The sequence below is a fragment of the Dendrobates tinctorius genome, unplaced genomic scaffold, assembly GCF_039654945.1.
Source record: "Dendrobates tinctorius isolate UK_male_01 unplaced genomic scaffold, ASM3965494v1 ptg000102l, whole genome shotgun sequence".
Classification (NCBI taxonomy): domain Eukaryota; kingdom Metazoa; phylum Chordata; class Amphibia; order Anura; family Dendrobatidae; genus Dendrobates; species Dendrobates tinctorius.
In genome coordinates, this window is record NW_027361770.1 from 25259499 (window position 1) to 25275043 (window position 15545).

Genomic DNA, 15545 nt, shown 5'->3' on the forward strand with positions numbered 1-15545 from the left:
TCAAGGTGTGAATTGTTTGTGCACTGTTTGTATTATTAAGTAGGATTGTAGAATAAAGGTTAAATGTTATTCCTTTGTCAGTGAGTTTTCTATTTCAGTGATATTGGAATTAGAACTTCAGTGAACCTTACACCACAATATTGGCTACAAATTGCCAATTGTATGTATAATAATTGCCAGTTTCCCAACTGTAATGTGGCCCTGATTGGCAAACACATTTGTCTTAGGAAGCTGCTGCACACATGGTGCCAATACTACAATTGCAAGCAGTATTTTTCCATAGTGTGTTTGACCTTCGACTACAGCAACACCAAGTTTATAGTTATATAAATCCTCAACTCTTCCAAAATAGGTCAGCAACATCTCATGATTCAAATGGCAGATTCTGTCTGGCTCTACCTGTGTCATTTGTTAACGTAGAAGATGATGCCTTGTATCTTACCACAAATGTTATGTGGCTATATCCACTAAAAAGCCTGGATGACTGCTGATGCATTTAGACTGTACTCATGAGTGACAGAACCAGTTGAGAGAGGCAAATGTTAACTTTGCAATTAAAGCTTGTCTTCATGTTGCAGTGTTCTCAGAAGGGGCTAATTCACAAAGTAACAAACTGTGGCTACCAATTGCAGTAAAAGCAGTCCAAAATTTAGCAAAAAGGTTCTCATGTAAAACTGCATGATAATAAATGGCTTTATCTCCCAATTTCCAGGAGCAGATCTGTGATGTCAAGGGGCATAAATGAGATCTAGATGGTTAAAGCCAGACTAAGCATTGCCTAAGAATCTCTGTCACGCTTCCGGTACCTGTGAGGTTATTTGCAGTACTGTATAAACTTAGTGACAGTCCTATGTTTGGGTAATATCCTTAGAAGGATGGGAACAAATGCATGGGGCATACATGTATGGCCAGAATGGGAATGAGGCAATGCTTGATCTGGCTGCTAGTTATGTAAAAATGGAGAGTGATTTTGTCTGTGAACATAAAATTAAGGGTCTACTTATAAGCCATTGCCAGATTTGCAAGGCCAGAATAGGTAATTTGAGATTAGGTCTTTGAAAAAGCATATGAATAAGGGTATGAAGTTCATTGTGCTCAATTGTTTACAGCACTCCATTACAATTAATAATTCCATGGGCTCATTACGTGGGATAGCAGCTTGAACCAGTATTTGTAAAGGGGCCTGGGTCCATTATTGGTGTATGCTGACCTGCAACAATTATATGGGGACAATTCTATATATTGGTTCTAAGTACCATTTGGTCTTTTGTTTACAGTATTTATTTATTTATAAATAAACAACAAATAACAACAGGTGATAGTTGCCAACCAAACAAGGCAGATAAGATCCAACTGTAGTGTTGAGCACCGATGGGCATTTGTTTATTCATCCAGATTTTGCAATTCACAGCAAAAATCAAAAAATTAAAAAAAGGACATCAAGGACAATAGCCAAAGTAATGCCCATGTAGCTAGAGACTACAAGCTACTTAGGTTTTGTGAATTAAAGTTCTAAATAAACTGATGTAACTAATGGCTTCCAATAATATTATAATCTGTGACTTACCCATCGTGTATGGAGATGAAACACCCCACACTGCCCTGACGTGTGTTTCGCTTTCACTTTCTCAAGTGGAGGTGCTGGAAGTTGAAATAAAGAACAAAGACAACAAGTTATGAATGAAAATAGAAGAGCAAGAGAAACTGACTTCAAACTAATAATTGTCTATTCAAATGCCCAGAGTATAGGAAGCAAACAAGGAGAATTGGAGCTGCTAACATAGGAAGAGAGATATGATGTTATTGGCAGTACTGAAACTTGACGGGATGATACACATGATTTGAATACAAACCTTGAGAACTACAACTTATTTATAAAAAAATGGCTTAACAAGACTGGAGCAGGTGTTGCATTGTATGTTAGAAATGTGCATATCTCCACAGAGATCCAAGCTCCAGAGAATAGTAACTCTGTAGAAACTGTTTGGGTAAGAATACAAGGATAGAAGAATAGAAAGGACACTATTGCAGGTGTTTACAAACCAGGGGAAGAGTCTTGAGGAGATCATTTGCATATTCCCAGTGCCTTCTGGGATAAGTGAAGAGTCTCCGCGAGCTCAACGATCACTGGGTTTTGGCCGTTGCAGCTGAAAAGAGGAAATCGGAGAAACCAGGGGAAGAGTCTTGAGGAGATTATTTGCATATTCCCAGTGCCTTCTGGGATAAGTGAAGAGTCTCCGCGAGCTCAACGATCACTGGGTTTTGGCCGTTGCAGCTGAAAAGAGGAAATCGGAGAAACCAGGGGAAGAGTCTTGAGGAGATCATTTGCATATTCCCAGTGCCTTCTGGGATAAGTGAAGAGTCTCCGCGAGCTCAACGATCACTGGGTTTTGGCCGTTGCAGCTGAAAAGAGGAAATCGGAGAAACCAGGGGAAGAGTCTTGAGGAGATCATTTGCATATTCCCAGTGCCTTCTGGGATAAGTGAAGAGTCTCCGCGAGCTCAACGATCACTGGGTTTTGGCCGTTGCAGCTGAAAAGAGGAAATCGGAGAAACCAGGGGAAGAGTCTTGAGGAGATCATTTGCATATTCCCAGTGCCTTCTGGGATAAGTGAAGAGTCTCCGCGAGCTCAACGATCACTGGGTTTTGGCCGTTGCAGCTGAAAAGAGGAAATCGGAGAAACCAGGGGAAGAGTCTTGAGGAGATCATTTGCATATTCCCAGTGCCTTCTGGGATAAGTGAAGAGTCTCCGCGAGCTCAACGATCACTGGGTTTTGGCCGTTGCAGCTGAAAAGAGGAAATCGGAGAAACCAGGGGAAGAGTCTTGAGGAGATCATTTGCATATTCCCAGTGCCTTCTGGGATAAGTGAAGAGTCTCCGCGAGCTCAACGATCACTGGGTTTTGGCCGTTGCAGCTGAAAAGAGGAAATCGGAGAAACCAGGGGAAGAGTCTTGAGGAGATCATTTGCCTATCGGCGCGCAAATTTTGGCTCATCTTTTTAAGAAATCTCAAGATGGAAGAGGCCAGGAGCCATTTGGTGAGCTGCATTTCTTGCTACATGTTCACAGATTTACCAGTGGAAAAGCCAAACTTCACATGCCACAAATGCAAGCTTGTGACCCTGTTGGAGGAAAAGTTGCAAAATCTCGAAGAGAGGTTAGCTACGTTGAAGATCATTAAGAAAGGTGAAGAGTTCTTGGACAGAGCAGAATTATCTCTTCATGTTACAGAAAGAGAAGAAATTCGAAGTGCACCTGAAGAAACAGAGGAATGGAGACATGTGACCCAGAGAAGCAGGAGGATCAGGAGGCAGTCAGCACCCATACTGCTCAGAAACCAGTACCAGGCTCTCACGCAGGAAAACGATGAAGAAATACATCAGGATAAGACTTTGCCAACAAACAGCAACCTTGTACGCCTTCAGAGTCCTCCTGGATGGAGAAAGAAAAATGTTGTGAAGAAGAAACGGAGAGTGGTGGTCATGGGGGATTCCCTGTTGAGAGGAACAGAGGCCGCTATCTGCAGACCGGATATAACTTCAAGAGAAATGTGCTGTCTTCCAGGTGCAAAAATTAAAGATGTGTCTGACAGGATATCAGGACTCTTCAGACCTACAGATGACTACCCATTCCTGCTACTACATGTGGGGACAAATGACACCGCAAGAAACGACCTGGAAACCATCTGCAGAGACTTTGAAGACTTAGGCAAGAAAGTGAAAGAACTGGGAGCGCAGGTGGTCTTCTCTTCCATCCTCCCAGTGGATGGCCATGGAACAAGGAGGTGGAATAAGATTCTGCAGGTGAACAACTGGCTACGTCGATGGTGCCGTCAGCAACGATTTGGATTTCTGGATCACGGAGTGAACTACTTATACGATGGACTACTTGCTAGAGATGGGGTGCACCTTACGAAGACTGGAAAGCAGGTATTTGGAAGTCGCCTTGCTACACTTGTAAGGAGAGCTTTAAACTAGAACAACATGGGAAGGGAAGCAAAAGACCAGAAAAAGCCATACACCTGACAAATGCTACTGAGAACTCTGCTATTAGAAGTGGAAAGGAAGAACAAAGACGAAAGAATCTAATTTAAAAAAATATTGGAGAAAGAGAAACCAATCACAAACTAAAATGTTTCTATACTAATGCACAAAGCATGGGCAACAAACAAGGAGAATTGGAACTACTAACACAGGAAAAGAAATATGATGTCATTGGAATCACTGAAATTTGGTGGGACAATACACATGATTGGAATACAAAACTAGAAGGATACAACTTATTTGCAAGAAACAGACTTGATAAACGAGGAGGGGGTGTCGCATTGTATGTTAGAAATGCGTATATCTGCACAGAGATTGAAGCTTCAGAGACTGGGAGTTCTGTGGAAACTGTTTGGGTAAGAATACAAGGACAGAACAATGGAAAGGACACCATTGTAGGCATTTACTACAGGCCGCCTGTGCAAGCTGAAGATATGGATGAACTCTTTATGCATCAAATGGCCAAGTTCTCCAAAAAATATGACATAGTTGTCATGGGAGATTTCAACTATCCAGACATTTGTTGGGAATCTCTCTCAGGCAAAACTAACAGGTCAAGGAAATTCTTATCCTCTCTTGCTGACAACTTTATCTTCCAAAAGGTAAAGGAGAAAACAAGGGGAACTGCTACCTTGGATCTAATCCTTATAAACAGGGAGGAAATGGTTGAGGAGGTAAAAGTGGCTGGGACCCTAGGAGGTAGCGACCATGCTATTTTAGAATTTTGGATAACTAGAGGCGGAAGACCTGTGAAGACTCAGACGTCAAGGTTAGATTTCAGAAAGGCAGATTTTAAGGGATTCAGAAAGAGAATTGGAGGGATCCAATGGCTGGATATCCTTAAAGACAAAAATGTCCAGGAAGGATGGGAAATCTTGAAAAATGAAATTCTCAAAGCACAGTTGTTAACAATTCCGAAAAGAGGGAAGAATAGGAAGCATTTAAGGAAACCAGGATGGATGAACACAGAACTTAAGCACATGCTAAAAAGGAAGCAAAAAATGTTTATAAAATGGAAAGAAGGAGGCATATCTAAAGAAGAATATAATGCTGTCTGCAGAACCTGCAAGGCACAAATCAGATTAGCTAAAGCTGAAAATGAATTGAGGCTTGCAAGAGATGTCAAAAGCAATAATAAAGGATTTTGGGGATATGTCAAAAGTAAAAGAAAAGTCAAAGATGCTATAGGATTTTTACAGGATGAAAATGATGAAATGGTAAGACAGGATGTTGAGAAGGCTGAACTTTTAAATTCCTATTTTGCATCTGTTTTCTCTCAGAAAGGAAATGTAACATCAACTGTTATTCACTGTCCTATTAAGGGAATAGAAGAATCCAGGATATCTATAAACAGAAAGATAGTGAGGAAACACATAGCTAACCTAAATGTATTCAAGTCTCCAGGTCCAGATGAATTACACCCCAGAGTACTGAAGGAGATAGCAGAAGAAATTTTTGAACCCCTCTCCATAATCTTTGAAAATTCTTGGAGAACAGGAGAAGTGCCAGAAGACTGGAGAAGAGCAAATGTTGTTCCTATCTTCAAAAAGGGGAAGAAGGTGGACCCAGGCAACTATAGGCCGGTGAGTCTGACTTCTATACCAGGAAAGATCTTTGAACAAATTATTAAACAACATGTATGTCAATACCTGGATAAGAATGAAGTGATTAAACAGAGTCAGCATGGGTTTGTAACTAATAAGTCATGTCAGACTAATTTAATTTCCTTCTATGATGGTATTACTGATTGGGTGGATCAAGGAAATGCTGTAGATATAGTATATCTTGACTTCAGCAAAGCATTTGACAAAGTCTCTCATACAATCCTTATTGAAAAAATGACTAAGTATGGAATGGACAAGGCAACTGTTAGGTGGATTCATAACTGGCTTAGTGATCGGACCCAAAGAGTGGTCGTAAATGGCTGCACATCCAGTTGGAAGAATGTCTCAAGTGGGGTACCACAGGGCTCTGTCCTGGGCCCTGTATTGTTCAACATCTTTATCAACGATTTAGATGAAGGAATTGAGGGTAAACTGATTAAATTTGCTGATGACACAAAGCTAGGAGGGATAGCTAATACTAGAGAAGAGAGAGAGAGGATTCAAAAAGATTTAAATAAACTGGAGAAGTGGGCAGCAACTAACAGAATGGTTTTTAACAGGGAGAAATGCAAAGTACTACATCTGGGCAATAAAAATGAAAAAAGCATATATAGAATGGGAGGAATAGGGCTAAGTGACAGCACATGTGAAAAAGACTTGGGTATACTAATAGATCACAGACTGAATATGAGTCAACAGTGTGATGCAGCAGCAAAAAAGGCAAATGCAATTCTAGGATGTATTAACAGAAGCATACAGTCTAGATCACGTGAAGTAATTATTTCCCTCTACTCCTCTTTGGTCAGACCTCATCTGGAATATTGTGTCCAATTTTGGGCACCACATTTTAAAAAAGACATCAACAAACTGGAGCAAGTTCAGAAAAGAGCGACCAGAATGGTGACCGGTCTGCAAACCCTGTCTTATGAGGAAAGGTTGCAGGATTTGGGAATGTTTAGTTTGCAAAAGAGAAGACTGAGAGGAGACTTAATAGCTGTCTACAAATATCTAAAGGGCTGTCACATTGTAGAAGGATCAACTTTATTCTCATTTGCACAAGGAAAGACTAGAAGCAATGGGATGAAGCTGAATGGGAGGAAACACAGATTAGATATTAGAAAAAACTTTTTGACAGTTAGAGTGATCAATGAGTGGAACAGGTTGCCACGAGAAGTGGTGAGTTCTCCTTCAATGGAAGTCTTCAAACAGAGGCTGGACAGACATCTAACTGGGATGATTTAGCGAATCCTGCTTTGAGCAGGGGGTTGGACCAGATGGCCCAGGAGGTCCCTTCCAACTCTACGATTCTATGATTCTACTATAGATCACCTGGAAAAACTGAAGATACGGATGAACTCTTTTTACATCAGATATTCTTTGTTCTCAAAAAATTACAACATAGTGATCATGGGAGATTTTCACCTTCCAGATATTTGTTTTTAATTTCTCTCAGGCCAAAGTAATGTGTCCAGAAAATCCTTATTTTCTCTGGCTTTCAATATTATATTTCAAAAGCTAGAAGAGAGAACAAGAGGAACTGTCATCTTGAACCTACTTCTTACCAACAGGGAGGAAATGGTTGAGGAAGCAAAGATGGCTGGGAATTTAGGAGGCAGCAATCTTGCTATCTTCGGATTTGGGTTTACAAGAGAAGGAAGACCTGCAAGGACTCAGACTTTAAATTTGCATTTCAGAAACACAGATTTTAATGAACTCAGAAAGAGGGTAGGAAAGGTCCAATGGTTGGATGTTATAAAGGACAAACATTTTGAAGGAGGAAAGGAGATTTTGCTAAATTAAATTCTCACTGCATAATCAGCAACCATCCTGAAAAGAAGGAATAATTGGAAGTATTTAAAGAGACCAGTATGGATGAACACACAACTTAAACATTTGCTGAAAGGAAAAAAAAGAAATGCACATCAAATGGAAAGATGAAGCATATCTAAAGAAGAATTTCATGTTGTTTGCAGGGAATACAGTGTAAATGTTAGAAGAGCTAAAGCCAGTAATGAAGTGAGGCTTGCAAGGGAAACCAAAAGCAATAGAAAGGATTTGAGGGTATGAAAAAAGCAAAGGAAAGGTAAATGATACTATAGGATTTTTACAGGATGAAAAGGTTGAAGTGGTAAAAAATACTGTTGAGAAGGGCAAACTTCTAAATTTCTATTTTGCATCTGTGTTTTCTAAGAAATCAAATATAATATCAACTGATGGCCACTGCTATTGAAGGAATAAAAGAATCCACACTATCTATAAACAGAAAGATGGTGATGGAACGCTTAGCTATGTAATTTAAATTAATTTCCAAATCCTGATTCAGACTAATTACATCCTAGTATGCAAATAAAGTCTGTGGAGCCTCATTTAAGAGTCTCAAACACGGGACTAGCCAGATTTTCCTCCAGGGAAGGACCCAGCCAAGGAGTGGCTCCTTTCGGAAACCACCATTACCACCATATTAAGTGGCCCTTTAAGTCAATATCCAGCTCTTTACAAGTTTACAGATATGACAAGGGAAATACCAAGGCCAGGTATCCATCCACAGACAGCTGTTTCGGGGTGTTGCCCCTCATCAGTGTGGAGTAGGATTCTGGCTAGGTGAGAGCAAAATTAAATAGAAGGTGTCCTTATAAATGCTAACCCAAGAGCTGGCACTTAAATACATAAATCAAACCCTTATTCGGAATAACACCAAAAAGGTACCAGAAAATTAAGAGATCCAGCAATATTACAAAAAATATTAGTTTTATTATTACAATATTTTAATACATAATAAACAGCAATGCCCAGTGGAAGACACAACAAAGCACTGTTATTGCCACTCTAATCTATAGCATATAAATATACCAATTTATGCAAGATAGAAGTTTAATAACTTATATAAATATAATTATTAAAGAACAATGTCTGTAAAAAACTTTATTCATATGCCACATGTTCCCCAATGTAAGATGATAAATATATCACTACCAAGGCGATACCCATTATAATAAAAAAGCAATCACTATACCCATAGCTAAATATAACGAAAAATCACGGCCATGAAATTGAAAAGCGCTTGTAAAAATAGCCTGGGTAATTCCAATGTAAGTATTAGACATGGGACAATTGTAAAGTTACCTTAAAGTAGGTGGAACATTGGTGGCGCAGTGTGGCTTGTCCTCCCTCACCCCTACGCGCGTTTCGCACGGGCTTCTTCCGGGGGCGTGTCCAGGCAGTGAATGTTAAATAACCCATAGGACCAATCAGAATCATACAAGTCACAAGGGTGTCTGACTCATCGCATGTTAATCCTTAGATCAGGCAGCGCATGCGCAGATCTGGGCAACTGGATGGAAAAATACTTCTTGTGATGCGCTCACATTGAATCGCAAGCCGAGGCTAAACGATACAATATAAGAACGCTCACCGAAGTAAACAGTGCTACCAGTCTCCACACAGGCGCATAATCTAGAAATAACAGGTGGCCAATATTGTGCAAATAAATCGATAACAACAAAGTGGATATTATGGAAAGAAAATTAATAATATATACTAATAAGAATATCCCTTAAGTAATAATAATTTTTTTAAGGTTTTAAAGTGACCATACAAAAATAATAATAATAAAGTGAATAGTGTATATGAACCACATATATTATATATAGAGAAAAATATATATATATACTACCCATGATAGATTTATTTATAAAAAAATAAAATAAAAAAGAACCACCATAGTAAATATATATCATATTCACAATATAAATATAAAGTGCAAGAGTGCTATACTAATTACAGACAGAAATACATAAACATTATATAAGCCATTCCCCATTTATTTAAAGACAAAACCAAATCCTCAAAATTGTCCAAAGATCTTATTAATAGTGTTGAGCGATACCGTTCGATACCCAAAAATATCGTATCGGATGGTATCGCCCGATACGAAAAAAATATCGGGTATCGCCGATTCCGATACGGAAGTCCCATTCAAGTCAATGGGACTTCCGGTATCGGAACGAAAAAAAGGCCTTTATTTCCTTGTTGGCTAATTCTACATAATTGAAAACAAATAAGAATCATGTAGAATGTATTGTGGGAGGTGGAGGAGACATTAAAAGCATAGTGGTTTATTCAAATCACATGGCATAGCATTAATTCCAATTTTTTTTTTCAAGACGTTCGGAGTTTAAAAGATATTGACTATGTTAACTTTTTTATATTTAGTCAGATATGTATGTTTCGCAACTTCCATGCTCTTCACCTTCTTTTGTACTTCTCCCACACTTTCTCCTTCATGATCCGCAGCAGTAGCATTTTTTTCATCAACTTTTTCTTCACCTTATTCATCTTCTTCTTCACCTTCTTCCCATTAATTTTTTTTTTCCATTCTTCATATTCTTCTTATTCAGCTATTATTAATTTTCATATGCTATTTCTTCATCTTCTTCCTATTCTTCTTTTTCTTCATTTTCTGATGGTGACAGGCATTCCTGTAGTACTTATCTATAAAAGTTATAAGATTACACCTTACGTTCTGCCTGTCACAAAAGGTTTACAACAGGATTTGTCCGCGTTCAGTTTGGCCTGCAACAGCAGGCATTTTCCAGGGGCACCACGAGGAGGAACGGACTCACCCCCATTTACTGCTTAGTCTTATTCTGCTTATAATTTTGATTTCTTCTATGCTGATTTTTTGTCTTATGCTTAATGTTCTTCTGCTTTCTGTTCTTCTGCTTTTGCTTCTTCTGCTTCTTGTTCTTCTGTCTTTTGTTCTGTATCTTGGTGGTTGTCTTCATGTTCTTTGTCCTCTTGGTCTTATTATTTAGGGTCATATTTCTGGTCTTCTTTGGTGTGGTCTTCAGGGTCGTCATCATCAGGGTCATCGTCATGGAGATCAATAAGGATTACCAAAGACAATTTCAAAAAGCTTGATCTTGGAAATGTAGCAGAAGGTACAAGAAGGCTGAGAAACTGGCGAGAACCAGCAGACAGTGCTGGCACCCGGATGGGTAGCAGAAGGAACAAGAGCCAATGGCACTACCGAGGACCAACTGATGGTGCTGGACCTCGGATACCGGGATGGAGGCACCTAGGCCAAAGGCTGTGGCGAGTACCAGCAGACAGTGCTGGCACCCGGATGGGTAGCAGAAGGTACCCATTGAAAGCAAAGTAGCCAGGCCGCAAGCCGGCCGCAGTTACCGAAACCCACAGTCCTACAGGGGGTCCATGTCCCATTGGCACTACGGATCCAGCCTTCAGTGCCAGTTCCCGCAGCCCACATAGGAGTCACCTAAACTGCAGGCACCGTAGAGTCGGCTAACCCAGCCGCAAGACGACAGGACAACGGATTGGTGGCATAGTGACCTTGACACTACCCGGAAACAGCACGCGTGCTGGAACCAGGCTGGGCAACAGGGAGTCCCCGTGCCAAAGACACTGCCGAGAACCAACTGGCATTGTTGGAGCCCAGGGACAATCATGGTGTAGGCCGAGGCCTACTTGGTGGTAGTTTTAGATTGTTTGTAGGCTACAACAGACTTTCAACATGCTCCAATTAGGCATCTGTCTCCACTCTGTTTCCAGGATTTCACGTGACCTCCAACACCGCCAGTTTATGCGTACAGCAGCCGTCTGCCCAATCCACACGTGTTGCTGTGTTACTGGGATTCTGTAATGTCAGCAGATCCCCTGATGTGTGTCTGCCACTGTCTCCTGCTCTGTCCACATTCCCACCGCTTGCAGTGGGAAGGTGGACAGCGCAGGAGACAGTGGCGGACACATATTGGGGGATCTGCTGACGTTACAGAACCCCAGTAACACAGGAACACGTGTGGAATGCGTGGACGGCAACTGTGAGCAGGAACTGGCGGTGTTGGAGGTCAGGGGAAATACTAGAGACAGAGTGGAGACAGAGGCCAAATCAGAGAATGTTTAAATCTGAAGTAGTTACAATTTGGAGGCAGCAGCAGTTTGCCCTCCACACAGCAGGGGATCAGCTGACGTTACCGAACCCCACTTTCACATGAACGAGTGTGTTTTTCTGTGTGGACAGCACTTCCGAGCACCAACTGGCGGTGTTGGAGCCCAGGGACAATCATGGTGCAGGCCGAGGCCTACTAGGAGCCAGGTGTAAAGCTGAGGTATTTTGACTTTGGAGGGAGCAGGACACTTTGCCATACACACAGCAGGGGATCAGCTGACGTTACCGAACCCCACTTACACATGAGCGAGTGTTTTGTCTGTGCGGACAGCACTTCTGAGCACCAACTGGCGGTGTCGGAGCCCAGGGAAAATCAGGTAGTAGGCCGAGGCCTACTTGGTGGCAGTTTGCGATTGTTTCTAGACTACTACTAACTGTCAACGTACTCCAATTAGGCCTCTGTCTTCACTCTGTTTCGAGTATTTCCTCTGGCTTCCAACCACGCCAGTTGCTGCTCTGACATGCCGTCTGCACAACCCACACTTGTTCCTGTGTTACTGGTGTTCTGTAACAGCAGCTTCTCCCTAGAGGTGAGTCAGGCAATGTCTCCTGCTCTGTCCACATTTCCACTACAAGTAGTGGGAATGTAGACAAAGCAGGAGACATTGCCGTGCTCAACTCTGGAGATGAGCAGATGTTACAGGACCCAGGTACCACAGGAACAAGTGTGGATTGTGCAGACGGCACTTGAGAGCAGAAACAGGCGGTGTTTTAGGCCGGAGGAAATACTCAAAACAGAGTGGAGACAGAGGGCAAATCAGAGAACATATTAAATCAGAGGTAGTCAGAAGTTGTAGGCAGCAGGAGAGTTTGCCGTACACACAGCAGGGGATCAGCTGACGTTACCGAACCCCACTTACACATGAGCGAGTGTTTTGTCTGTGCGGACAGCACTTCTGAGCACCAACTGGTGGTGTCGGAGCCCAGGGAAAATCAGGTAGTAGGCCGAGGCCTACTTGGAGCCAGGTGTAAATCTGAGGTTGTTTGACTGTGGAGGGAGCAGGACACTTTGCCATACACACAGCAGGGGATCAGCTGACGTTACCGAACCCCACTTACACATGAGCGAGTGTTTTGTCTGTGCGGACAGCACTTCTGAGCACCAACTGGCGGTGTCGGAGCCCAGGGAAAATCAGGTAGTAGGCCGAGGCCTACTTGGTGGCAGTTTGCGATTGTTTCTAGACTACTACTAACTGTCAACGTACTCCAATTAGGCCTCTGTCTTCACTCTGTTTCGAGTATTTCCTCTGGCTTCCAACCACGCCAGTTGCTGCTCTGACATGCCGTCTGCACAACCCACACTTGTTCCTGTGTTACTGGTGTTCTGTAACAGCAGCTTCTCCCTAGAGGTGAGTCAGGCAATGTCTCCTGCTCTGTCCACATTTCCACTACAAGTAGTGGGAATGTAGACAAAGCAGGAGACATTGCCGTGCTCAACTCTGGAGATGAGCAGATGTTACAGGACCCAGGTACCACAGGAACAAGTGTGGATTGTGCAGACGGCACTTGAGAGCAGAAACAGGCGGTGTTTTAGGCCGGAGGAAATACTCAAAACAGAGTGGAGACAGAGGGCAAATCAGAGAACATATTAAATCAGAGGTAGTCAGAAGTTGTAGGCAGCAGGAGAGTTTGCCGTACACACAGCAGGGGATCAGCTGACGTTACCGAACCCCACTTACACATGAGCGAGTGTTTTGTCTGTGCGGACAGCACTTCTGAGCACCAACTGGTGGTGTCGGAGCCCAGGGAAAATCAGGTAGTAGGCCGAGGCCTACTTGGAGCCAGGTGTAAATCTGAGGTTGTTTGACTGTGGAGGGAGCAGGACACTTTGCCATACACACAGCAGGGGATCAGCTGACGTTACCGAACCCCACTTACACATGAGCGAGTGTTTTGTCTGTGCGGACAGCACTTCTGAGCACCAACTGGCGGTGTCGGAGCCCAGGGAAAATCAGGTAGTAGGCCGAGGCCAACTTGGTGGCAGTTTGCGATTGTTTCTAGACTACTACTAACTGTCAACGTACTCCAATTAGGCCTCTGTCTTCACTCTGTTTCGAGTATTTCCTCTGGCTTCCAACCACGCCAGTTGCTGCTCTGAAATGCCGTCTGCACAACCCACACTTGTTCCTGTGTTACTGGTGTTCTGTAACAGCAGCTTCTCCCTAGAGGTGAGTCAGGCAATGTCTCCTGCTCTGTCCACATTTCCACTGCAAGTAGTGGGAATGTAGACAAAGCAGGAGACATTGCCGTGCTCAACTCTGGAGATGAGCAGATGTTACAGGACCCAGGTACCACAGGAACAAGTGTGGATTGTGCAGACGGCACTTGAGAGCAGAAACAGGCGGTGTTGTAGGCCGGAGGAAATACTCAAAACAGAGTGGAGACAGAGGGCAAATCAGAGAACATATTAAATCAGAGGTAGTCAGAAGTTGTAGGCAGCAGGAGAGTTTGCCGTACACACAGCAGGGGATCAGCTGACGTTACCGAACCCCACTTACACATGAGCGATTGTTTTGTCTGTGCGGACAGCACTTCTGAGCAACAACGGGCGTTGCTGTAGCCCAGGAACTAAAGTTCAGGTCATAGAAACATGAACACAACAGGAGACCTGGATCCTGTTGCCAGCCAATTATTTATTCTGGAAGAGGACTGGCAAATTCAGGTGAGATCCAGGCCTTGTTCATTTTCACAAAAGTAAGCCGGTCAACATTATCGGCGGATAGTCGCGTGCGAAAGTCTGTTACCACACCACCTGCAGCACTAAAGACACGTTCCGATAATACACTGGCAGCAGGGCAAGCCAGCACCTCCAATGCATACTGGCTAAGTTCTGGCCATGTATCCAGCTTAGAGACCCAATACTTGAATGGGGAAGAGCCGTCTGTGAGAACACTAACAGGGCACGACAAGTAGTCTGTCACCATCTGACGGAAACGTTGCCTCCTGCTGACTGGAGCCATCAGTGATGGTGTAGCCGTTTGTGGCGGTCCCACAAAACTTTTCCACATTTGGGCCATACTGGCCTTGCCTTGTCCTGCGGCACTGCCTCTGCTACCTCTTTGTGCAGAGCTTCCTCCACTGCCTCTACCCACATGGCTGCTTTGAAAAGCACTACCAGCAACACTTGTGGGGGGAATGGAGAACATGATGGTCTGCACAAGTGTTTCTTGGTACTCCCGCATTTTTCGCTCCCGGTTCAACTGTGGTATGAGGCTTTGTAAGTTGTCCCGGTAGCGAGGATCTAGGAGGGTGTACACCCAATAATCAGCCGTGTGGAGAATGTTGGCGATGCGGCGGTCATTTAACAAGCACTGCAGCATGAAATCAACCATGTGCTGCAGACTGCCAACTGGACCGGAAACGCTGTCCCCAGCTTGAGGCAGCATCTCTGCCTGCTCAGCATCACCCCACCCTCGCTGTACACACTGACTACTAGAGCCTTGTGTACCTCCCTCCTCTGGAGAGATGTGTTCCTCCTCCTCCATTGACTCCTCGTCATCCTCCTCACTAAGTGTCCCCTGCCTGGGCCTTTGTGTGGAAGCACGTTGCGCAGACTTGCCAGAAGCAGATGGCATTTCTGACTGCTCATCCTCGACCTCTTCAAAAACCTCCTCACTTAGTGCTTGTAAGGTTTTTTGAAGCAGACAGATGAGGGGGACAGTCATGCTGATTAGTGCATCATCTGCACTGGCCATCCGCGTGGAGTCATCGAAGGCACGCAAAACTTGGCAGATGTCCCTCATATTGGCCCACTCAGTGGTGGTGAAGTGTGTCTGGTGCACAGTGCGACTTGTTTGCGCCTGATGCAGCTGGTACTCCATTACTGCTGCCTGCTGCTCACACAACCGCTCCAACATATGTAACGTTGAATTCCACCTGGTGGGGAGGTCACATATGATGCGATGTTCTGGCAGGCGGAATCGGCATTGC